This window comes from Dromiciops gliroides, chromosome 2 (genome assembly GCF_019393635.1).
Source record: "Dromiciops gliroides isolate mDroGli1 chromosome 2, mDroGli1.pri, whole genome shotgun sequence".
NCBI lineage: Eukaryota > Metazoa > Chordata > Mammalia > Microbiotheria > Microbiotheriidae > Dromiciops > Dromiciops gliroides.
The window spans coordinates 231631188-231658125 of record NC_057862.1 but is presented as its reverse complement, the minus strand read 5'-3'; the positions used below and the strand labels follow the sequence as shown (position 1 = coordinate 231658125).

General features: G+C 39.2%; 1 protein-coding gene and 1 non-coding gene across 2 annotated transcripts in view; both read left to right on the top strand.

Moving 5' to 3' along the window:
• Positions 1 to 26938, top strand: part of LOC122737952 (neurexin-3-like) — a 1091749-nt gene that overhangs the window by 494278 nt on the left and 570533 nt on the right.
• On the top strand, positions 3788 to 3894 carry LOC122744764. Its single transcript, XR_006355111.1, has one exon. It is a non-coding gene; the product is annotated as a U6 spliceosomal RNA (small nuclear RNA).

The window sequence follows — 26938 nt, the reverse complement described above, 5'->3', positions numbered from 1 at the left end:
GGAAGAAGGAAGCCTGTCAGGTTAAGTTACAGCTGAAGTCATCCTTTTATTGTTGTAGATTTGAAAGGTGGTATATTTTTCTTTAAGAAGAATGAATAATGCAGTTGAGTGAGATGGACAGATGTTAAATTTTGATGATGTTGAAATATAAGATTGAAACTCGTTAGTGTGAAGAACACTGGTCTTCCTTTTTAATATGGAAAGATGCCAGTTTTGTCCCTTTCAGGTGCCTTCAGCATTGGAATTCCCCAATCCAAGTATGAATGGGTAAATGATAGGCTGTGTGAGGAGGAAGGTCTTGCCTGATTTGCTTTAACCATAACAGCTAACCACTCCTTATTCTGCCCAGTTGTAAGGTGGCCCTACGGGAATAGAAAAGCTAACAGTAAGATTTCTCACTTACAAGTGCCAACAAAAGGACTATTGTGGGGGTATACATACAGATATCTGTGTGTATGTATTATATATATATGCATATATACATGTGTATATATAGAATACATACATATGTAACTATATATATAGTTATGTGTATGTATTCTATATATATAGGTGTGTGTGTGTGTGTGTGTGTGTGTGTGTGTGTGTGTGTATGGAGCTTACAGTGGATAGAATTCTGGGCTTGGAGTCAGGAAGCTCTGAGTTCAAATTTGACCTCAAACTTGCTAGCTGTTTCACCCTGGGCAGGTCACTTAACCTCTATTTGTCTCATTTCCTCTTCTGTAAAATGGGACCACACTGGAGAAGGAAGTGGCAAAGTACTTCATTATCTTTGTCAAGAAAACCCCATGGATAAAGTCGATGGGGTCATGTAGAGTCAGACACAAGTGAATGAGTGAACAACAACAAATACACACACATGGGTGCACACACATGCATGCACATACACACAGAGAACAGAGACAGAGACAGAGACAGAGACAGAGACAGACAGAGAGAGCCAATACAACTGGAGCAAATCTATTTGGAATCTGTGTGGAAAAACTTAGATAAGGGGTATGTTTGTTCTGTCATGTCTGCCTCTAAAATTTTCTGTAGTACCCCCCCCCATCATATACAGTATCTAATTAAGCTGCTATGTAGCTCCTTGTATAGAGTTTTGGACTTGCATTCAGGAAGACCTGAGTTGGAATCTTTCCTCAGACACTTGTGACCCTGGCAAATCATTTAGCCTCTGTTTACCTCAGTTTCCTCAATTGTAAAATAGGGATAATGGCAGCGCCAACCTCGTGAGGTTGTTGAGAAGATCAAATGAGATATTTGTAAAGGACTTAGCACAATGCCCGGCAAATAGTAGGTGTCACATAAATGCTTATCCCCTCTCCACCAGGTTCTTTCCTGATCTCAGTACCTTATCCCATCATTTCTACCATTCTTCCCCCTCCCTCCACTGCCAATGCCTTTTCTTTGTTATGGTTTACTGACTGTTGACAGCCTTGATAGAGAATTTATCTGAAACAAGATTGGAGGGTTTTAGTTGAATGCCAACTCAATATGAGTCTATGGTGGGATGTGGCTATCCAAAAGTCAACATAATATGGGGTTTCATTAAGAGATGCTTACAGGAATAGGCAAGTGATAATTCTGCTATATGCTGCCTTGTCTAGACCTCATCTGAAGTGTTGTGTTCAGTATTGGGTACCACATTTAAGAAAGGACATTGATAAAGTGGGGAATATCCAGAGAAAGACAATCAGAATGAAGAGACTTGAGTTCCCTGGCATAGGAGATTTTGCTGAAGGAACTGAGGACATTGATCCTGCAGAAGAGAAGGCTTGGCGGGGGGTGGGGGGGGGGTGGGGGGGGGTGGGGGGGGGTGGGGGGGTGGATTATGCTGTCTTTACATAATGGAAGGAATGTCACCTGAAAGAGGGCGTGGACTCATCCTTATTGGTGCCAGTAGTCAAAAGTAGGAAAAATGGGCAGAAGATGCAGAGTCAAATTTAAACAAAATGCTGGTGGGGGGGCGGTGCGGTGCGGAAACCACTTCCTAATAATTAGAACTGTCCCAAAATACAATATGTTAATGCAGGAAGCAGTGGTCTTTAAGCAAAGACTGGATGACCTCTTGTCAGGTATGCTATGGTAGGGATTCTTTTTTGAGTGTGGGTTGAACTAGATGGCAGCTGAAGTCCATTCTAGCTTTGAAATTCTGTCGTACTGATTTAGTACACGACTTAGTTTTTGGATGGTCTTTTTTGTGTGTGTGAGGTGATTGGGGTTAAATGACTTGCTCAGGGTCAAACAGCTAGTGTCAATTGACTGAGGTCATATTTGAACTCAGGTCCTCCTGACTCCAGGGCTGGTGCTGTGCCACTGTGCCACCCAGCTGCTCTTTGGATGGTCTTTTTATGTCTTTTGAGAAACAATAGCTATAGATACAGTAGACCTTGTTACCTAATGCCCCTTATACAAACACTTAAATGATGAATTCCTGCTGAAGTTTTTAGTTCCAAGAAAAAAAGTTTGTTTCCACAGACAGATTTTTTTCACTTTTTTTCACCATAAAATGAAAAATCCATAACCTAATGGTTTCCTTTTTTGTCTTAGCTGTCAGGAAACTAGAGCTAAATTCAGTGCACAGTTCTAGCAATCAGCTCATTTTAGGAGACTGGTCACATCTATTATTTTACTGTTCCCTTTAGATGCTCCTTCTGTTTTTATCCTTATTTGCCCTATTTTGCATTCTGTTTAATCTTGTAAACCCACCTCCAATCCTTACCCTATAGAGGTAAGGTATAGGATGAATCCTATATAAACAAATAAAGTAAGGGGGTGCAAAGTGTCTTCCCACCCTAGCACTTATAAAATAGCTTCAGGTATTCTCTTGCCTCATCAGTTCAATTAAAAACATTTAAGAACCTACTGTGTGCAAGGCACTTTTCTATGCCTTTAAATACAAGATAATTTGAGGTGGCAAAAATATTGATGACCAAGGAAATTAGAGAAAAGTTTCACATAGCAGGTGGCACCTGAATTGAAACTTGAAGGGAGATAAGAATTCTAAGAGACATAGGTGAGGAGGTAGTGTATTCTAGGCAAAGGAGATAGACTATGGGAATGCATGCAAGAGAGAGATGGAGTTTAGCTATGGGTATGACAGGAAGAGAGTATTAGATTCAGGCAGGCTATTTGTTAAATGTTTTCTACTCTACCCTTCAAATTTCTTATTTATGTTTTGCCCAGTCAATATTCACAAGGAAAATATGTGAATGCATAGAATTATACAAGTTCTAACATTTAGAACTGAAAAAAAGTGTTCTTTGAATTCAGTTTATTAAAGTTGTCGTGACAGAAAAGTATACAAAATCTGTACTTCAGAGGACCAAGCTGTGGGCAAAATTTGTATTTTTACTCATTTTAGACCCATGGGCCATACACTGCCCATATGATGGGAGGCTATAATTGTGTTTCATGTGAATTTATATTAAAAACCACACTATTAGCTCATTCCTTCATCCCATTTTACTCTGTCTGATATGTTGTCTGACAACTGGAAAAGGAAGGGACATGGAAAAACAGGGATGAGAAGCCAGGGGGTCAAGAGGAGTGGAGACAGTAAGTTTCCTTGGTCAGGATATGTTATTCAGAATATAGTCAGAGATCCTGAACCTATAGGTCCACTAATATATTACGGTTAAATATATTACAATAAAATTGGTTTCCTTTCTGATCATATACATTTTATTTTGTGCAGTTACAAAGCATTATTCTGTAAAGGGGTTCATAGGCTTCACCAGACTGCCAAAGTGTCCATGACACAAACATCTTAAGAACCTTTGATACAGTACTCATTTCGGCAGCACATATACTAAAATTGGAATGATACAGAGAAGATTAGCATGGCCCCTGCGCAAGGATGACATGCAAATTTGTGAAGCGTTCCATATTTTTTTTTTTAAAAGAACCTTTTGTACAGAGGGTTTTAGAATTCTTTAGATTGGGGATTTTAGATAGGATTTTTTTTTACTATTATTGCTACCTAACAAATATGATTATAAAACTCATCTACACATGCACAGCATTACTTCTAAAATCTACTATAGGCCCTTGAATGCTACACCTAGGTTCAAGTTATGCTTGGGTTTCTATCTATTCAAAACTACAGCTTGGGAGCTTCTACTGGTGCTTCTTCTTTCCTTCCTTCCTTCCTTCCTTCCTTCCTTCCTTCCTTCCTTCCTTCCTTCCTTCCTTCCTTCCTTCCTTCCTTCCTTCCTTCCTTCCTCTCTCCCTTTCCTCTCCTCTCCTCTCCTCTCCAGACCAAACAAGAAGATACCTTAATATAATACCATAGAAAGATAAATAACAAGGAAAATCCCATCATTTATGAAGAGTCACATTCTCCTAAAGACTTCTATTCTATTATAGGGAATACCTATAAGAAATGTGTAAAATAGAGGAAATATGCATAGCCAGATCAACTCTTGGTCCTAGGGCCATATCTTAGCTATAATTGTTCTTTGTCTCCAAAGCTGCTCCTTGCTGTGTCTCTATAGAGCTATTGGTGTCACCAACTGGTCTAGTGATCTGTTAGTTTGCCGGGTTGCCTTCTTTGCTGAATTTCAAGGTACTGATGTCATCTGTAACATGATTTTCTCCACTATGCTGCCATCTGCTGTTTCTCCCATGAGTTTCTGACATCTGTTGGTTTGTCATTGAATTTCAACTTCCTCGTTCCCTCTTAGGAATGATCCCACCTCTTTTCATGCTTCTAGTCTACAGTCTCAAAGCTAATCCAACTCTTTTGTGAGTCATACCCAAAACTGCACCTAGGTGACTAACAAAATCTGGAGGTCAAGTTTGTCTTTTGAACTGTTTTGTATTTTCCTTGCTATAATTCCTTCAGTTCTCTCTGCTCTTTGATTTGGAGAGAGAGAAAAAACAAACTTCTTTCAACTCCCATCTAGTCCCTGGCTTCTAGCATTGAAGCTATACAAATTACCTTGGATTTGGACTTAGTATGACAGGAGGAGCAGATGAGAACTAGAACTATTGGCCCACATTCTTGCCTATGCCAAACCTTCCTTCCTATGCTACCTTTGCTACTTTTTATCTAGTGAAAATCTTCCTGATTTGCTTTTGTTGTCAAAGGGAAAACCTCTTTAAATGCCATAGTCCTTTCCATTAGTATTTGCTTTCTTCACTTAGATCACATAGGTACAGGGACAATCAATGTAGGTATAACTTCCCAGAATGGATGAGACTGATTAGAAAAGAAATTAACTATTACCTGTTGAATACTTATACTTTTTAGTTTATGAAGCACTCAATTTACAGCTTCCCTGAGGGAAGATGGTGAAAATATTTTTAATTCTCATTTTGTAAAGGAGGAAGCAGAGGCCAGAGGTTAAATGACTTGCTCAGAGTAAAATATCTGATAAGTAGAAGAGCTGGGTCTTCAACTGGGACTCAGCCAAATGTGGTGTTTTTTTCTATTCTGTCACACTGTTGAGTGCCTGGTGGTGTGCAAGTGGATGCAGAAGGTATAAGAAAATGGAAGACCCAGCTTCTGTCCTCAAGGAAATTATAATCTGGTTCAACTCAAGGCTAACACACATAAAACATTTGGGTAACAGCAGAAGACAGCATATACTTAAGTGCTAAATGGTATATTACAGAAGAGTAGACTGAAGAATAGAAGTTTAGAAAGAGGGGAGATCAATGTAGGCTAGAATAGTAAGGGGAGGTGTCTGAGAGGAAACAGGACCTGAAATGGTCATTAAAGATTAAATAGAATGTAGATAGGTATTATTGGTGTAGAAATAGCATGAGGAAAGGCAGGGAGGTTGCATTGAGCATGGGAGAAAATAAAAATGGAAAGATCTTTCTCATATCTTTTTTGTGGTGTAAAAAATCAGGTCATTTCTTTGTAAGCTTTAAATAGAAAATCAAATTTTAGGTGTCTGTTGGAAACTTGGCATGGTGGATATACCTAGGTTCTTCCCGGTATGGCTGATGTGTTGTCCTGACTGAGAACAGTGGGATAAATAGCTGACCTCTACCTCATTTATTTGGTGAAATGCCAACAAATTGGAAGGTGGTGATTAGATTTAGGATGGATGGAAAGTTACACACTGTCCTTTTGAGATAGTTTCAGCTGAACATTTTTCTCTCTCCCTTATTATAGGCAGGTTTCTTTTTTACTCCAATCAGAAATATCTGGATCTGATAAAGATAGAAAACAAAAATGGTCCTGATATAGCAAACCATTAGACTCTTGGGCATTTTACTCCCTAGCAGAGGACAGTGGGATATTTTTTATAAAGAGTTTAGTGAAAATTATAGTTGACTTGATGATTTAGCTTGCTATCAGGTAGAACTTTATTTGACTCAACCCGTTTGGACATTGTGAGTGATTTAAAATACTCTTCTCTCTGCAATATAGTCAGCTTCCTCCCCATCCAAGCAGATCTATCCATTTAATAATATATCAGTGTTTATTTAATAAATGGCAACACTTTATAATTAAACCTTTGTTGGAGACACAGGCAGCATAACTGTTCTGTTCATTCTCCCACTCTCCCAGGGCTGGGCTTCCCTTATGCTGTCTCATCATGCTGACCCTCTGCCATCTCACTGAGTTTTGTACATTGTAAACATAGGAAACTAACAAGTATGGTACAGGTCAGAGTGCCCGTAGTGCTTGTTGAATCATTCAGAGAATGTATGAAATGTTTGGAAACCAAGGTCTGAGGTGATTGAGGAGTCTAATGGGAATCTCAGAACCTCTACTCTATTGGTGACAAAGAATCTAGGACTGAGTTGCCTAAATCTGTCCATACCATTATAAAAGAAAATTTGAGGGTAACTTTCTACAAGGGTCCCTTTTCTAGCTTCCTTCCTATTTCCTCCATATGGTAAGATATGGAAAATAGAATTTATTTTCTTCTTATCTCATCAATGTCTGGGTTTCTGCAGAAAATGGTTATATAGAAGCCTCCAGATTTTGGGATTAGGTAAATCAATTTATCAGTCAACAAGCATTTATTAGCACCTACTATGTGCCAGGAATTATGCTAAGAGCTGGAAATAAAGGTACAAAAATCAACCAGTACCTGTTCAAAAGGACTTACATTCTAATGCAGGACACAAATCTCTCTCTTTTTCTCCATCCATCCATCCATCCATCCATCCATCCATCCATCCATCCATCCATCCATCTATCTAATTATTGTTTGTCCTTCATTCTCAAAGAGGACCATGATATCAGGGTGATGTCATGACTTGCAGTGAATTGGATTTAAGTGAGGCAGGGCTGTGCAAAGTCATAAACTTCACTCTATCCTCCAGCACCATCTGGGTCCAGTGGCAAGATACATATCATGATGACTGCAGATGATCCTAGATGTTTAAGGCAAATGAGGTCAAGTGACTTTCCAAAGGTCACACAGCTAGTAAGTGTCTGAGGTGATATTTGAACTTAGGTCCTCTTGATTCCAGAGCTAGTGCTCTATTCCCTGTGCCATCTAGCTGCCCCATCTATCTGACTAGAAAAATTTGAAGTGAATCAATACAAATGTATATAAAGTAGTTGCATACAGGGTAAACTAGGTAGGGCACTGGTAGAGTGCCAGGCCTGGAGTCAGGAAGACTCAGCTTCCTGGACAAGTCACCTAACCCTGTTTGCCTCAGTTTCCTCATCTATAAGAAGAAGAAAGAAACAGTAAACCACTCCAGTATCTTTGTATAGAAAACCCCAAATGGGCTTATGAAGACTCAGAAACTATTGAACAATAGGAGCAGCAGCAAAAACAGCAGCAGCAGAAACGCCAACAGTTGAATACAAGTTAGTTTGGAAGGGACAGCACTTGGAGTGTTTGGCGGGGTATGTGATCAGAAAAGGCTTCATTCAGAAGATGTGACCTAAGTAATAATTTAAAGGAAGAGAGGAACTCTTTGAGACGGAGGCCAAAAGGCAATGGATTCCAATCATTAGGGATGGCCATATTGGGCAGAGTTTCTGAGCTAATTAGACTTCCCCTCCTCTGCTGAGAATAGTGATGATCCGTGCCTGTGGTTTACAAGTACTGTCATTTTAAGTTTACCAAGTTTCACCCATCAGATAACATACTCCAAAAGAAGAAAATCAAAGGTTAGAATTGGAAGAGATCCCAGGAGACATCGAGTTTGGTCTACTCAAGGCAGGAATCTTCTTTGCCCTACCCTATATAGGTGGCTAGCCAGACTATGCTGGAATGGCTTTTCTGATCCCACTTAATTCTAGTGCCTTCTACTTTTTCTGATTGATCCAAATTTATCCTGTACACAGCTTGATTGTATATAGTGATTTGTGTGTTGTCTCCACCATTAAACTGAGTTTCTTGAGAGCAGGAACTGGGTTTTTTGCCCTTTTTTTTTTATCCCTAGGAGTCACCGCAGTGCCTGACACATAGTAGGTGCTTAATAAATGTTTATTGACTGACTGACTCCTTGAACACTTTTAGTAATGGGGAGTTTACTACAGAATGAGACAACTCATTCCATTTTTAGACATTGCAATGGTTAGAAATGTCTTCTTTTATATTGAGCTGAAATACATTTCCCTGGAATTTCTACTCATTGGTTCTGGTTCTGCCCTCTGGAGATATACAGAATAAATCTAATCCTTCTTCCATGTGAGAGCTGAAGAATACTTTATGTCTTCCTTAAATATTCTCTTCTCTGTGTTAAGCATTTCTAGTGCTTTTAACTATTTCTTATGGGGCATAATTTCTAGGGACTTCATTAATCTGGTCACCCTTTTATGGATGATTTCAAGATCATATAGTAGAAATAGCTGTGGACTTGTACTCAGGAAGGAGGGAAGGAAACAAACAATTTATGATAAAGTACTTACTATGTGCCAGGCATTGCTCTAAGCACTTTACAAATATTACCTCATTTAACTGGGTTCAAATTATGACACAGAAGCTCAGCAGCTGTGTGACTATGGATAAGTCACATTAGTTTTCTTATCAGTAAAACAGGAATAATAATTCTGGCATTACTTACTTCACGAATCTGTCATTAGGAAGAATTTAGTATAAACCTCAAATAATGATACAAATGTAAGCTATAATTACTATGTTCCATCTTTTCCAATGTAGCTCCTGAAATGTGGCACCAAGAATAGAACAGGAATATTAGAAATATGGTTGGACTTTGGAAAGAACTGAAGGGTTATCATCTCCTTCTTTCTGGACATTATTTATCTATTAGTGTATCAGTCAGGGTTTTCAAATCCACATCATTCTTAGCCTCATAATAGTAAAATAGGATTTTATAATCCATGAACATGGATTATAGATTCAGAATTGGAAGAACCTTTAGAGTCTATCTAGGTCAGAAGGTCTTAACCTATTTTGTATCATGGACCCATTGGTAGTCTGTGGAAGTCTGTAGACTCCTGATAATCATGTTTTTAAATGCATAAATTAAATACTTCCCTCACCTAATCCAATTTATTAACCTTCTCAAATCTTATCAAGAGATCTATGAATCACAGCTTATGAACTCCTGATGTAGTTCAGCTCCCTTATTTTATTGATCAATCAAGTAATCAACAAGCATTTATTGAGCACCTAATATGTACCAGGAAGATGAATTCCAGAAAAGGTTCACGGGATAATTTGAAAGGGACTTTAGAAGCCCTCCAATCCAACCACCTCATTTTATGGATGAGAAAATTAATACCTGAGGGAGATTAGGTGACTTGCCCAAGGTCACACAGGGAGTAAATGAGAGGCAGGATTTTAACCCAGGTCTTTTGACTCCAAAATCAATGATGAAGAGACTTGCTATAGATTTGACTGTTGGGTGATATATTGAATTAACAGTGTTCTAGAGAAAAGAGTGCAGAAGTGTTATTTCCTGCAAAATTCATTTTTAGATGATAAGAACTGGTATGAAGGGTCTGACGGTATCACCATTCCATACAGTAATGGGGCAGCTTGGTAAGATGGAAATAACTTTGGGTCTGGAGTCAGAAAGCTTATATTTATATCCTTTGGACTCTGCTATTGGCTACCCATGTCACCTCAGACAACTCATTTAGCTTCTGTGGGCCTCAGTTTCCTCATCCATAAAAGAATGAGATTCCTTCTCAGATCCCTTGCAGCACGAGTTCTATGGCCACCTAATGATTTAGAACCTTGACAGAAGAGTAGAAAAAAGTTGGATTAAGGCAGTTCTTGGCTTGACTCATGACTGTGAACAGGGAAGCATGGAAAAAAATTCAACCCTAGGATGATAGCTTGGAATGCCACAATGGAGTTGGGAAAGAGAGGTTCAAGGGGAGTCAAAGGAAGAGAAGAAGAGACAGAGCAGGAGACTGTCTCCATTCTGTGAAAGTGGCTTTTGGCTGTGAGGCAGCAACAGCAATATTTCATGTCTTCAGTGGCGTCTGGTACCTTTAAATGTCAGTCTCTGCAGCCGGCCTTATCTCCTGGAGCACATTTCAATTAGGTATTCTAAATCGCACTCTTTTCTTCCAGGACAAATATGCCAGAGGTGTGATATTTACTGTTGCAGCAGCATTTTAAATAATTCCCCCCTCTTCTTTAAAAAAAAAAAAAAGAGAGAAAAAAACCCAGTGAACGGCTGTTGTTCTCTTATAATAATAATAAAAATATTAATGATAATGGAAAGCAGAATTCTGAGTTTGGTACTGCAAACTGGCTCCTGTTAATGAAGGGATTGTGTCTCCACCCTCCATCCCCCCTCAATTCCTACCTCAGCATGAAGGTTATAAAACCAAGGCCTGTGAAGTCTTAGCCTCCTACTCCTTCTTTCATGCCAACTGCACTAATGCCTCCTAGAACAGTTTCTATTTAGAGACAATTGGGCACCTACCTCACCCACTTACCTTTTTCTTTCCTTTGTTTCTAGGAATGTTTGCATTAGGGGGAAAAAATCGGATCTCTGTTTCCTTAGCTTTTCCTCAAACTTCATTGCTCTTTCCTAACCTTACAGCATTTTCTAATCTTTCTTATTGCAAGTTCTTACAAGAACATGGAAGCCATCCAACCCAATGGGTTCGCCCCTTTCTCCCATATACACAGGTATTAGAAACCTTTAGAGAGATCCATTTGTACATTTTCTGCGACATAGCCCCAAATCCTTGGCCTGTTCATGACTCTCTACAATTTGTACCCAATCTCCCTTTTAGACTTAATTCCCACTTCTCCTCTTGGTCAAACTGAACTACTCTCACCAGGTCTTCCAGATTCTAGCTACTATTCATGCAATAGCCAGGAATTTCCTTCTCCTCACCCTGAAATATTCCCATCCCTCATAGTTTAATTCTCATATTTTGGATATAAAAATATCTCAGTAAGCATGGAGTAAAGGGATAAAGTATGATGCACACTATGTTCTCCAGATCCTATTTTCTTTAGTTGCTTGCCACAAATGACCTCCATTAATTTGTTATTACTAGTGAGAATTTGCAGTGAGGGTGAATATAACTTTCTGGGCCTTGGTCATGGTCTGTGTGACATCACTGTGGAGTATAATGATACCCAGTAAAGGTAGAGTGCTTTTGCTTCTCTTTAACCCATGCCTGGGGTAACAAAACAAAACAAAACAAAACAAAAAACAAAACAAAACAAAACACTGGGCCCATGTTTATATGCTGTCTTAGGGATTTCGGTTTTGCTAGAGAAAATGCAGGGATATGGAACTTTGACAAACAGAGCAGGAGATCTACCAGAGAAGAGCCACTCAAGACTTCTTCACTGCTGGTTCAGGCTTATCCTACAATAAGTTGAAGGATAATAGCCTTAAATCTCCATCAATGTCACCAGTGACTTTTCAGTACAACTAAGTCATGGGTTTTTTACCTTTTTTGCATCATAGCCTGGTAAAGCCAGAATAACTTTTTAAAAAATGCGTAACATAGGGGGCAACTAGGTGGTGTAGTGGATAAAGCACCGACCCTGGATTCAGGAGGACCTAAGTTCAAATCCAGCCTCAACACACTTGACACTTACTAGCTGTGTGACCCTGGACAAGTCACCTAACCCTCATTATCCTGAAAAAAATGCATAACATAAAATCCATAGGATTACAATAGGAATGAATTATATTAAAAATATTTTTCAAAATAAAAAAAATACCCTTATGAAACTAGAGTTAAGAACTCCTGCCCTAAGTGATATATCATTGGATGGAATATATGTGTAATTTTTTTTTTTCAGCAGCCTAATTGTTGATGTAAGAAATGTGAACATTGTATGTATAGCATGGTAACTGTTCTCAAGGAGAGTATGTTTCATAGGAAAAAAGATGGAATTCCTTATATCCACCTTAGTTGGATAAAATCTTTATTACAGGGCAGCAGTATGCTGGTAAATATTTAACAACTTTCACTTGCTTTCCATAAAAAAATTAAAAGAATGTGTGACACACTTTTAAGTTTAACATACATTATTATTTTCTCCATAACTTTCTGAAGATAAGACAACCAGCAAAACAATCAATCAAACTTTGATTTGTAGAGTTGACTGATTTCAGAGGTGTAAATACTCACACTGAAAATTTAACAATCAGCTTTCTTGAGGGATATGAGCTAGCTCCAGGACATCCCTGCAATAGGAGGAGTCTGAGCAGAATGTTAAATCCAATCCAGTTGCCATTAATTAAGTATCTACCATGTTCAAAACATCCAGATTCACATGGTGAATTGAATGGAGAGTTATCAGCCAACATTTTACTTTGATCTTTCATTAACCATCAGAACACTGAATTCAGAGTATGAAACCTGATAGACATTGAAGTTTTTTGGATCAGGAGGGATGAAGGGATAAAGGGGATAAAAAAAGAGAAAGAGGGACAACATTTGGCTAAAAGTGAACATAATGTGAATAGAAGAGTAATTCAGATGATTTTCCAGCCTACGAACTGTTGGCCTCAAGAGCCACTCAGAAAAAAGAAATGGTGTCTAAGAGTTGTTTTATATTCCATGAGAATCCCTTGCCTATTTATTTTGCTTCCTAGATTGTCAGTTTTTATAAGGTAAGGGAAATGGTGTAAAGATTGGAATGATGCCACCTACTGGAGACTTGCTGTGGGAAAGCTCCACCATGAGGAAAATGCCTCAGAGGCATTGTGGCTTTTCCTTGGCGTCAGGAAATGACATTTGCTCATGGGTGCTGTCTATCAAGGCTACCAGCCAATCAACTTAAGGACCCTCCTATTTTCTGGGAGGAGACAGGAAGGAGGAGAGGGAGGCTGCGCGGAGAGCTCTTGTGCTTTTTGGGTTCCTGACTTGGTGGTGGTGGCGGCAGAGGACTTCACAGGAAATTTGAGGAAAGACAGGAATGCCAGGCTGTTGGAATTCTGTTCTCAATCTTTTTCTTTCTATTTTTCAATAAACCCTTAAAAACCTAAACTTGTTTTATCAGTGATTTTAGTCAGTTTCCCCCAAAACTGGGGGAACAGATTAGAATCCACATTTAGAATCTTAAATTACACAATGGATGGAATCAAAACTCTAGAGTTCAAACAGACTTTCTTTAGAGGCCACCTAACTCAAGTCCCAGAGGAGAAAACTGAGGCTTATGTTTAAGTGATTTATCTGGAGTCACAGAGCTAGCTAGTGTCATGTCTTTGTTTTGACTAATATCTGTCACATGACAGCTGTTCAAGAAATGCCAGTTGGGTTTGTTGTGGTATACACTTTAAAAAAAATTTTAAGCAAAGACCTAGCTATGACCCTCCCCACCCCAATATTGATAGTCAGTGTGAATAAGGAACTGCCTGATTCCCCTTTGGATAAGAAGTCAGAAGCCAATGACTTGCAATACCTTGCAGCAGATTCCTTCTTGGGACACCAGCATTCCCAATTCTGTTTTCATGTAAATGTCTATTGGTGAAAGGAAGGGGAAGTGCAGAAAATATCTGCTGTGGAAGCAAAATCACCTCAAACTGGGATGTGGTTGGATTTAATTCTCTTCCGTTCCTTCTAGTTTCCACGTGGCATCAGCAGCTCACTAAGGAAAACCAAAGAGGTTTAAACCAGCTGGTTCTTATTTACTTCCATGAATAACCCAGTGCTCTTCAAACCAGTCCCTAGGGATGCTGGCCAGGGTACACTGAGTTGTGGGGAGGCAGTGGCTGAAAGGAGCCTTCTTTCGCTAAGAAACTCTGGAGAAACTGGAGGCATGTTGTGAACTGGCAGACATTAGGCTGCCTTCTTCCTCCCACTCCCAGCATCCATCTATGCCTTCCTTTTTATCTTCCCTATCCTTGCACTTGTACAGTATAGGGACTCAGGCAGAGGTGGCTCATATTTCCGCCTCTTGCTGCCCTCTGCTGGGGAGAATCCTTCACTTATATCTGTCACCATATCTATGCCTGCTCCCATCTCATCTCTTAGTAATGGAACTTAGGTGCCTAGAAGTGGCTTCCTCTGGTTTTTTGACATGAAAGGTGCTCAGGAACACGCCCCCTCCCTCCCCCACGTCCCTTTCTTTCAGAGGTCTGTCATAGGCCTGAAATCTCAACATGAGAAATTCATTCCTTTGGGTCTTCGAGAGTTCCTATTAAAGGAGAATACAATATGTGAGACCATTTCTAGGCATTAACTTCTGGGAGTGAATTTATTTATCAGATTAATCAGCCATCTGGTAAGGCCCTGAGGCAGGGACTTTTAACTTGGGGTCCATGAACTTGTTTTTTTTTATTCTTCTGAAAAAATGTATTTCACTATAATTAGTTTTCATTATTAATCCTGTGTACTTTATTTTATGCATTTAAAAATGTTATTCTAAGGAGTCATGAGCTTTACCAGACGGCCAAAGTGGTCCATTATACACATACGTATACACACACACACACACACACACACACACACACATGGTTAACGAACCTTGCCCTAAGGTAAATGAGACAGAAGACAAGGTAGATTTGTAAAGGGGGTAAGAGAAGGCTTGTTTGGATAATGTCATACTGTCTGGGAAGGACAAACATATAATCAGGAAACAAATAGGCAGCATTTAAATATTGCTTTAAGGTTTGCAAAGTGATTTACATATGTCATCTCATTTGATTCTCATAACAACCCTATAATGTAGATGATATTATTATTCCCATTTTTAAAAGAAGATAAGGTAACTGAAGCTAATACAAAGTTTAGTGACTGGCAAAGGGTCACACAGGTAGCGAGTGTTTGAGGCAGGATTTAAAGTCAGGTCTCCTGACTCCCAGTCCAGTGTTTTATCTACTGCACCACCAACCTACAGACCTTGGTTGGGTGCCTCAGTAGGAGATTCTGAACAAGTTGGCAGCAGAAGGAAGGCCCAGTATTTCTGATAGGGGCTGGAAGAGGGAAAACAGGGAGGAGAAGAAGGTAGAAGAACACTGAAGTCAACTCCAATTACTCCACAGCTTAGTACATTACCTGGGAATAGGGTGTGCAGTGGGTAATGGAAGGGTGGGATGAACTGGGCTCTCCTTCAGGGCATTGAATGGCATCTCTCTTAGTGTAAAAAAAAAGCAGCATAGTCAAACAGAAACTGTTGCCTGATCATATAGTAACATTGTATGAGGGATTTATTTTTCTTTATGGTCTCCCTTCCACACTCAGCTGCCAAGGCCCGCAGTTCAAGCCAACAGGGCTCTTTCTGATAGCGTCTCCTCGAGAAGTGAGGGCACAACGCCAAGCAGAAGTGGGTATCATTCTTCTAAAAGGGTCTTCCAGTGAAGCTTAAATAGTATACCTTTGTTTTCTTAAGCCCTTCCCTGCCTTGTAGCCAGCCACATTGGCATTTTGTTGGCACAGTAGAGAATAGACATAAACTAGCACTGACCTTAGGCAAACATATTTAGGAAGTGGTTTGTCTTTAACACTTGTGGCCTTTTTGTGTACTGTATCCTTTCTTCTACTTGGGGAGGGATCTGCCTTATTGGAGCATAGCACTGGACAAGGGGTTCAGAAGACTTGAGTTTGAATTTGGACCTTGGCCCTGGTTCCCAGAAATCTTCTTACAAGCTTCATTGATAATGGGAAACTCTGAGCCTTAGTTTCTTCTAATGTAAAATGGGACTACCTAGCTCATAGGTTTATTGTAAGGAAAGTGCTTTGTAAATCTATACTATTACTACGATTACTACTACTACTACTACTACTACTACTACTACTACTACTACTACTACTACTACTACTACCACCACCACCACCACTACTACCACCACCTCCACTATTACCACTACTATTATTAGCACTATTAACCAGTCTACTACTATCACCACCACCACCACTGCTACTACTACTGCCACCACTACCACCACTTCCACTACAACTATTACCACAATTAATCACTACCACCACCACCACCACCACCACCACTACTGAGCGTAGCCATGTCAATAGAAGAGCCAGTCTCAAAATCCTAGAGTCAAGTCCTGCACCTTGCACATATTGACTATGAAACAATGGCCAAGTCATTGAACCTCACTAAAACTGTTATCGACCATTTATTGATCTGTGTCAGTGGAGTGTTTTCCCCCAAAGAAGTTCTCTACACCAATAAAATCATAGGTTTGGGTCAATGGTGATGATGATGATAATCCTAGGTCATAGCTCTATAGCTAGAAGGGATTTCAGGTAATGATTAGTGTCCTCAAGTTAGTGCCTGGTAAATAGTAGGTGCTTAATAAATGCTTATTGATTGAATGATTAAAGTCTCTTGCCACTCCAATCTATTATCTATAATAGCAAAGGTGCTTTTACTAAAATACATGACTTGTAACAATATCATAACCTCTTTCTCCCACCACCATAAGCTACAGTAGCTCCCTTTTTCTCTAGGATCAAATCCAAACTCCTTTGTTTATCATTTAAAGCTATTTATAATTTGGCCTCATCCATCCTTTCTAAATATATTTCATGTCATTCCCTTCATATAGTTTAATTCCTCTTTCCTTCTTGCCTACACAACACTCTATTTTCTCATACCTGGGATGTCCTCTTTCTCTTGGAATCCCTGGTTTTCTTCAGATCCAGCTCCATTTTTTGCAGGTCTTTCTTGGTCCTCTCTGGGGCTCAAACTTTCTCCCAAGGTTATCTTGTATCTGTTCTATATATATGTTTTGCGTATATTTATGCATGTTCATGTCTTCACCATTAAAATGTAAGCTTTTTGAGGACAGAAAAATGCTTATCACTTAATAAATGCTTGGTATGTGGTAGATACTTAATAAATCAATGCTTATTGATCAATGAATCAACCAGGTAGTTCAGTCCCTGAAATTACACAACTTAATGAGGAGGTTGGATAAAATGACCTCCAATCTCTAAGTCTATGACCCTTTTACATATGCTACCTGTTTGCAAAAGCAACCTTGTAAGGCACAGAAAGCAGGATTAGAATAAGTCACCTTGTCTCCATCGAGGATGTCTGGCATGCTAGAACTCCTTTGCAGGACCATTCAACATATATTAACCTAGATCTGGCCTGAAGTCTAAAAAATACTGTTCTTCCTCTCTAGGAAAGATAGCAAGTTATCATTGTGGAGAGATTCCCTTGTCCCATTGTGAAGAGAGGAAATATATTGACTGTTGTTCCCTATTCCCATGGGTATAATGACACCACATGTTTCTTGGCCTACACATTCATGGCCTGGGGCTTAGAGAGAAAGTGAATGGTAAGGTTTTTTCCCTTTCTTTTTTTTTTTTTTTTTTTTTGCAGGGCAATGAGGGTTAAGTGACTTGCCCAGGGTCACACAGCTAGTAAGTGTCCAAGTGTCTGAGGCCGGATTTGAACTCAGGTCCTCCTGAATCCAGGACCAGTGCTTAATCCACTGCACCACCTAGCTGCCTCCTGAAGGTTGTTCTTTGTGACAGTTTTGGTATAGCACACTAAACCCTATACCTTTTTAATGTATTAATTGAACTAGATACTCACTGAGATTCAGGCTAGTTAGATAGTTAAGTCTTAATGGGTGCAGGAGAAATTTTAACTCTGAAATTCTATGATTGACTGATTCTTGGACCTGTCAGATATGATGACAGAGGCCAAGCAATTCCCTGGGACCTTTTGGTCATGAGATCCAGAGACCACCTGGTTCAACTCCATCACTTTGCAAATGATGTTTTCTCTTTTCCATGGGTCATGAAAATACTTTTTTTCCCCTTGGGACACAATTCAAGAATCATTCTCAATTTGTGATCTCTAGACATGTTCTTGACTAAACATCTAGCTGATGAAAACATTTTATTATTGAGATGGTTGCTTCAAGTAATATCAAGATGAAAAGTCACTGAATAGAAAACGCATTTGGAGTATGATTGAGCTTTAAATATCTCAGTCCTCCATCTACCCATCCTTCTGAAGGCAGAATTGGAAAGTGGGTGGGGATAGAGGAAATAATTATCTGTGATGGTAGTTTGCGTACACACACACACACACACACACACACACACACACACACCCCTCTCCCCCCCCACCCCAATAGCTGGAAGCTTTAGTCAAGATTTCTGGAGAACCAGCACAAACCTTGTGTTGGAATCTGGCATAGGGACTTGATCTATAATTTTATTGATTCAGGGAAAGAAAATGCCCCTGTTCCTCAACTTACAATCTTAGAAAGTTGCCTAGTTCCCTAAGAGGATAAGAGACTTTTACCCAGAGTCACTCAGTCAGAATGTTTCAGGTGTGGGAATTGATTCCAGGTCTTCCTGTCTTTGTGACCAGCTCCCTCTCTTCCTGTAAACTCTGCCTCTCTGACTAGCTCAGATTCTGTTGTGGCTCCTTGGTGATCTTTTGTAAGGCAGCTCTCACCAGATCCCTCTACTGCCATTTCCAAAGTAGCCCACTGACTTACAGAACATAGTCACTTTTGGTATTGATGTAAGAACAAATACATAAAATGTCCTCAGTTACCCAGAGAGGAATTGCATGGAAAAAATTTCTCATCTCTTACCAAAATATACACTGCTGTACATATTTATTTCTCTCCATATGTGTTAGGTTACCTTCTACCACCATCTACTAGGCTGTTCACAAAAAAGTCCGTGGGTAAAACTAAAATGCCAGTTATTTACATACCGAGCCCATGCCTGCTTTTAAAAGGTTCTTTGTTCAAGTGTCAGTCCTGGTTTGTAAAATTCGAACAGAGTTGGAGGGGGAAAAAAGTAATTACACTTCACATCTGGTGTTTCTGCCGACACGGTGCTGAGCAGCCTGACTGCACTCCTTCCCCTGCCTCATCTCTGTTTTGTCATAGGTTTTCACTTTATGTGTGAGTGTATACTTCCCCTGTGGTTTCCTGCCAGAACCATGGACAGAGTGTGAGTTGCCATCCAAGCTTGAAAGATAACTGGCCACCTTATGGCCACACAATCACATAGGCTAGCAGGCTGCCATGTATTTACAGTGGTACAGTGCTCAATGAGCTGGATAGGGAGGTCTTTAGTAGGTGTAGGGGCCAGAGGCCAGAATTAGGATCATTCTTCTCCAAATTTGGAGGCAGGCCATGTTTTGCATCAGGCTACCTGTGGGGATATGCAGTTGTTTTAGACCCCATGGCAATCATGTTTGTCTCTCAAATTTAAATCCTGCCTTTGGGGAGAAAGAGAAGAGCCAGTCAGTGTCTATCTGTCTGTCTGTCTGTTTCTCTCTCGCAAATTTACTTCCTTGATGTGCCATACACATCCACAATATCAATTCATTGGTAATTACTCTTTCTAACAATTTACCTAAACACTGCATGGTGGTAAAGATGATAAAGGGGCAAGATGCTTCACAGAGAGAAAAAATTCTCCTTTCTTTGGATAAGTGTATGGAGCTGTTCCTGGTTGCTAATAGTCTGGTGTAGAATATGGGTATACAATCCCTAAAGGTGCTGTATATTAGCCAGGGGATAGGCATAGGCACAGTTTTATGATTCTCCAAATCAGTCCCACACTGTCACATGGGCACACTATCCTTTGCCTCAGTAGGCATGCACTATAATGACCTTTAAATTCAATGTTACAAGTGGGACTTAGTGGAGGGAAGAATACTGGCAGGACAGGGCATTTTACAGAAAAGAACATACAAATTTCTAAAGACTAAAGCAATGTTGGTTCAGCTTGAGTATGAGCGGGGGTGCAACTTTAGTTCACACTCTTATTTTATTCACTCCGGACTGCTAGAAACAGATGGAATTGTCCATTTTAAAAGAAAAAAAAATAGATTAACCTCCTCAGAGAAAATAGCCAAAAAAAAAAAAAAGCCTACATTGGCTCCTATGTCCAGATGGACTCCACTGGGTTTCTTCCTTTCCATTTCTAACTTCATTATATAACTTTGTGTAAATATATAGATAATCAATTAGTCAAATGTCTTGAGGGCAAAGGACTGCTTCGTTTTTGTCTTCTTATCTCCAGAGCTTAGAGAAATACCTGGCACATTATTGATATTTATTAACATTTGTGGACTTGAATTTTCCTTTGAAGAATCAAAAATGTTGACAATAGTCAGTAGTCACAACATACATCTGGGGAAACTGAGACACAAAGGGTTGAAGAGTTGATTAATGGGCATGGTTATGATCCTGAGAATTGCCATACCTTTGGTTAATGCCATTGTTCATTCAGCCTATAGTTTTGTCTCAGCAGGGGCACCAGGAGTCTCGAGGTTGTCAGTGGTTAGAGCTGGGACTAGTACCTAATGTTTCTGACTCCTAGATTAACTCCTCTAAAGCATATGCTTTTACTTCTTTTTTTTTGTGGGGCAATGAGGGTTAAATGACTTGCCCAGGATCACACAGCTAGTAAGTGTCAAGTGTCTGAGGACAGATTTGAGCTCAGGTCCTCCTGAATCCAGGGCCAGCGCTTTATCCACTGTGCCACCTAGCTGCCCCATATGCTTTTACCTTTTTTAAAAATATGATTTAATGACTGTGTGATGATTTTGAGTTCTTTGTTTCTGTGAACAAGACTTCAACAAGTCTGGCCATCATGGAGAAAGCTTTTCTACAGCACTTTGGGATCCTAGAGAGAGGAAATATTCATTATGTGATTCCATACTCATCACTTCAGTTGGTTTTATTCTTTGACAAAAGAAGGGTCAGAGTGTCATTGATACATCAGAGGGCTGATATTTTAAATCAGAGGCTCTCAAAGTATGATTCAGGATTCCCTAAGATCCTGTTAAGGAGTCTATGAGTTCACAATCTTTTTCATAATAATACTAGGACATCATTTGACTATTAAAATACGTCTCTTTTTTTCAAAGTACATATCTGTATGAGGCTGGATTATCTTCATATACTTCAATTAAAGTAGCACATCAGAACAGTTTGAATGCAGGACCCAATATGACAATCCAGTTGTATTTTAGCAAGCAGGACATTAAAGAGATTTGCAAAACTATGTAAAACAATGTCATTCATCTAACTATTTAAAAAATTTATAGATATTGTCCATAAAAAGTTATTTATGTTAACATGTCATGGGTTTATTGTTTTTTATTTTATTTATTTTATTTGTTTATTTTTTGCGGGGAAATGAGGGTTAAGTGACTTGCTCAGGGTCACACAGCTAGTAAGTGTCAAGTGTCTAGGGCTGGATTTGAACTCAGGTCCTCCTGAATTCAGGGCCAGTGCCTTTTCTACTGTACAGTTTATTATTTTTTAAATGAATTAATAAGTATTTTTAAATGTATTAGTTTGATATCTAAAGTAAATATTTAGTATCTAAAGTAAATAAAGTAACCCACATTTAAAAGAATCTCTTTGGGGTCTCCCCTAATTATTTGGGGGGGGGTCAGGGCAATCAGGGTTAAGTGACTTGCCCAGGGACGCACATCTAGTAAGTGTCAAGTGTCTGAGGTCAGATTTGAACTCAGGTCCTCCTGAATCCAGAGCTGGTACTTTATCCATTGAGCCATCTAGCCACTCCCCCTTCCCATAATTTTTAAGAGTGTAAAGGTGCCTTGAGACCAAAAAATTTGACAATCGCTATTTGAAAATATACTCCCCATTAATACATATGTTAAGTCCTGGCAGAGAAATGCCTTGTGCCTTGAATAGCGACTACTTTTCAGGTAACCACTGGACTAATTACTTTTTAAAAATCATCCTACTTCTCTGAAGACTAATTTGGTCATGTTGGAGCAAAGGTAAGGAAGGGCTGGATATGTGGGAATTATTATTCTCTTTTTTTCTTACACTTTTTGTTGTTCAGGTGTGTGTGACTCTTCATGACCCCATGGACCACAGCACTCCAGGACCGTCTGTCTTCCAATATTTCTTGAAGTCTATCCAAGCTCATGTTCACTGTTTCTATGACACTATCAATCTCATCCTCTGCCATCCACTTTTTTAAAACTTTTTTTTTTATTATTTTTTAGTAAGGCAATTGGGGTTAAGTGACTTGCCCAGGGTCACACAGCTAGTGTCAAGTGTCTGAGGCTGGATTTGAACTCAGGTACTCCTGAATCCAGGGCCAGTGCTTTATCCACTGTACCACCTAGCTGCCCCCTGCCATCCACTTTTCCTTTGGCCTTCAATCTTTCCCCAAATCAAGGTCTTTTTCAATGAGTCTCTCATCTCATTATGTAGCCAAAGTATTTAAGCTTCAGCTTCAGTATTTGATCTTCCAGTGAATAACCTTAATTAATTAATAAGCAATTCATCAAAACTAACCAACACATCACTTGTGTCTGACAGTGTATACCATACTCCAAAACACTGGTTCCTCACCTCTGCAAAGAGGAAAACAATACCTAGGGAGGTTTGGTATCATATGTAATCATGGAATGAAGGCCACAAAAATCATAGCAGAGAGCTAAGATAGAAATTAATTTAGGTTTATTAGGTTTCTCAGGTTCAATGAATATAATTAATACTAAAAATAAATAACTTGAAAAGACTGGGCAAGATCTAGTTTTGAAAATAAAGGATTAATCAGGAACTTAGGAAAGAAGGAAACTGAAAGTTTGGGGTATAATACAGCTCTTGCTTTGATCAGAATAATTTCCTTATTGTGCTTTGAGTCTATCTCTTCATAATGATTTCATATTGCTCTCTTTTACGAAATATACATTGCAACAAAACTGACCTTCTATTTTCCAAATGTGGTGTTCGATTTCCTGCTTCTGCCTTTGTCTAGGATGTCCCCTCGAATAGTGTCTCTTCACCTTTTTCTCTTAGAAGCCAACACTCTTCTCATGTGTTACTTCCTTCAAAAACACTCTTCTTAACACCCCACTAGCCAATTTAGGTTGTTACTGTTCTTATCAATTAACCCTCATTAAATGATCATGTATATAGTTATCTGTTTACAAGATGAATTGCTCATGGGAGTGGTAGCACAAGCCACTCCTTTATTTATTTATTTATTTATTTTTGCAGGGCATTGGGGGTTAAGTGACTTACCCAGGGCCACACAACCAGTAAGTGTCAAGTGTCTGAGGCCAGATTTTTGAACTCAGGTACTCCTGAATCCAGGGCCGGTGCTCCATCCACTGCGCCACCCAGCTGCCCCCACAAGCCACTCATAATAGGGACATTGAAACTGGTGAATTTCTTGAGCTCAGGAGTTCTAAGCTGTGGTAAGGATAAAGCTGATTGAGTGACTGCACTAATTCTGGAACCAATCTGGTAGGCCCCAGGGGCGGGGCTCACTAGACTGCCTAAGGAGTACTGAACTAAACCACATTGGAAGTAGAGCAAGTCAAAGCTTCCATTCCAATCAGTAGTGAGTTCAGTCCCACAAGTGGCTGCAGCATTTCAAGCCTGGGTGAAATACGGAGAGCCAGTAGTTTTTTTTTGTTTTTGTTTTTGTTTTTTGTGGGGTAATGGGGGTTAAGTGACCTGTCCAGGGTCACACAGCTAGTAAGTGTCAAGTGTCCGAGGCCGGATTTGAACTCAGGTCCTCCTGAATCCAAGGCTGATGCTTTATCCACTGTGCCATCTAGCTGCCCCCAGAGCCAGTAGTTTTTTAAAGTTGTATTCCTGCAGTAGAATGCAAACTTCTTGAAGGCAGTGAGAAGTTTTTTTCCCCCATTTTTTTCTTTGAATACCTAGTGTCTAATATTGTCATTGCTGTTTAGTCATCCAATTCCATGTGACCCCATTTGGGGTTTTCTTGGCAAGGATACTGGAATTATTTGCCTTTTCCTTCTCTTGCCCATTTTACAGATGAGGAAACTGAGACAAAACAGGTTAAATGATTTTTCCTGGGTCATGCAGCTAAGTAAGTGTCTCAGGCTGGATTTGAACTCAGGAAGATGAGTCTTCCTGACTCTAGAAGTGGCACTCTATGTAATATGATAACTTGCCCATCATACATACCTAAAGTGTTTACAGAGTGAATAAATGACAGACTTGGTTTTATAATGACAGTTTGTGAACTATTGGTAGCTTGCAGCATAGAATGTTGACAGTGCATGACTTGAAATGCATGGAATATTCAGCTAGTTACCTACCCCTTAGGGATTCTAAGAAGCCCATCAAAACAAGTTATTCCCTTGGCAGAGTGTAGACAAGGGTGGCAGGCTCTATGTGCCTTGGTCACCCACAGGCCAGAGTAGACTTCCCAGGAGGGGAGGGCCCCTGAGTGCTCTCAGGTGCAATCTCACTTTGCATCACAATTAACAGTGACAGTGGGTTCCTTTTTAAATAGAAAATACAGTTGAAGGAAAGCAAACACTTGATAACTGACCTGACATTCACTTTTGCAGGACTGGGAATGTACAATAAATGTCACTGATGGAGCAATATTCATGAAGTAAAAATGTCAGTTTTCAATTTGGTATGAGGCTGGTTTGACATGTATTAGTCTTGAACAGAATATTATCATAATTAATGCATTAATAATGCAGCTGTCTTTTTTTTCCTCAAACAAGTTTAAAAGGAGGAAAGAGAGAGAGAGGCAGGTGAAAGAGCAGATTTCTTCCTGGTCATACCTTCTCTATTGGCATTTTCTCTCCTCTGCCTTAATGTTGGAGTTGGTCTCTGCTTCCTTGACTTTTTTCCTTTTCTCCTGTTTCACTGAGAATCTTAAGTGGTCTTGTCTGGTGAGCACCAAGTTCCAATTTTCTTCTTCCCCAACTCTTCAAGACCAAACCATTGGACATAAGTGGGAGATGACAGGTTCAAATTTCATATGTCATATGACTCCATGGATCACAATAGTTTCTTTGAAGATTGTTAAAGGGACAGTGTACTACATTTTCTTCTTTACTTTAAAGATATTCACCACTTCAGATGAGCAGAACCAGAAGAACATTGTACACAGTATCAACAACATTGTGTGTTGATCAACTGTGATAAACTTGACTCCTCTCAGCAGTACAATGATCTAAGATAGTTCCAAAGGACTCATGATGGAAAATGCTTTCTACATGAAGAAAAATGAACTGTGGAATCTGGATGCAGATTGAATCATACTGTTTCTCCTCTTTTTTGTTTTGTTTTTTTGAGGTTTTCCCCTTTTGTTCTCATTCTTCTTTCACAGCATGGCTAATGCAGAAATATGTTTAATGTGATTGTACATATATAACCTATATAAGGTTGCTTGCTGTCTTGGGAAGGGGGAAGGGAGGGGAAGGAGGGTGAAAAATTTGGAACTAGAAATCTTATAAAAACAAATATTGAAAACTATCTCTACATGTCACTAGAAAATAACAAAATACTTTTATGGCTTAAAAAAAAAAGATATTCACCACTTCAAATGTGAATTCTTTAAAATGCTCTTTTTTGTCCATGTGATAACCCTTCAAATACTTGAAGGTAAATATCGCATTCCTTCTGAAATCCTCCCTTCTTCAATCTTTAATCCCAATCTTCAGAAGGCAAGATTTGAAATCTTTCACCATTTTTATTGTCCCCATCTTCACTATCTCCAACTTATCACTGTGTTTGTATGAACTAATTTATATTAATGCCACTCCCATTATAATTGAAATTCCTTAAATCAAGAGACTTTTTTGTTGTTTTTCTTTGTAATGCCACCTGTTAGCGTAGGCAGTTAGATGGAACAGGGGGATACGATGTTGAACTTGGACTCAAGAAGACCTGAGTTTAAATTTTACCTCAGACACTTACTATTGTATTACCCTGGACAAATCGCTTAATTTCTCTGTGCCTCAGTTTCTTCATCTAAAACAAAACAAAACAAAACAAAACAACCTTCTATGTCCCAGGGTTCTATAGATCAAATGAGATGACACATGTAAAGCACTTTGCAAACCTTGAAGTGCTATAGAAATGCTAATTACCATTAGCAAAATGCCATTCACATAGTACATGCTTATTTGATGTTGCTTGCTTGTTTGATTTAAATTTTAAATTTAAATTTTTAAAAATTTGATTTAAAAATTTTAATTTTAAATTTGAATATAAAAATTTAATTTTAATTTAACTTTAACCTATTGGGAATTTCCTTGTTTTGACTTAGAAATGACTCACTCTATGTAAAAGTAAGACAAATAGGTAAGAGTGGGGATGGTGCAATGCAAGCTATCATCTTTGCCATCGCATTCATGCTACTGACAGAAAGACAGGGGGATTGCATTTATTCTCGTTTGGTTCTGAGGGTGGTACTATGAAAATGAGTGTTAGAGGGAGGCAGATTTCAGCCTGATGTAAAGAAAATTCATAATAATCATTACATATTCTTAATAATTATAATCTCCATTATAAAGATGAACCCAATATACTGATGGTAATAGTGGTCAAATATCTTGTTCATGTTCAACAGCCAGTAAACACTGGCGCTGGGTTAAGCACCCAGGGTTTCTGATTGGAGGATCAGAAGTACAGGGCTCTTTCCAATACATCTTGGCCAGTGGAAAGCATATGCACTGCCAAAACTTGGCCATGAAATCACCCATGCTTTTTGGAAGCCCAACAGGAACTCTTACTAGAACAATAGAATACAGATACCTCTTGTGTATTCTATGAAATTTAGGCAATATTCAATGAAAAAAGAAGACCTTCCTCCAATGCCCTGATTTACATTCATCTG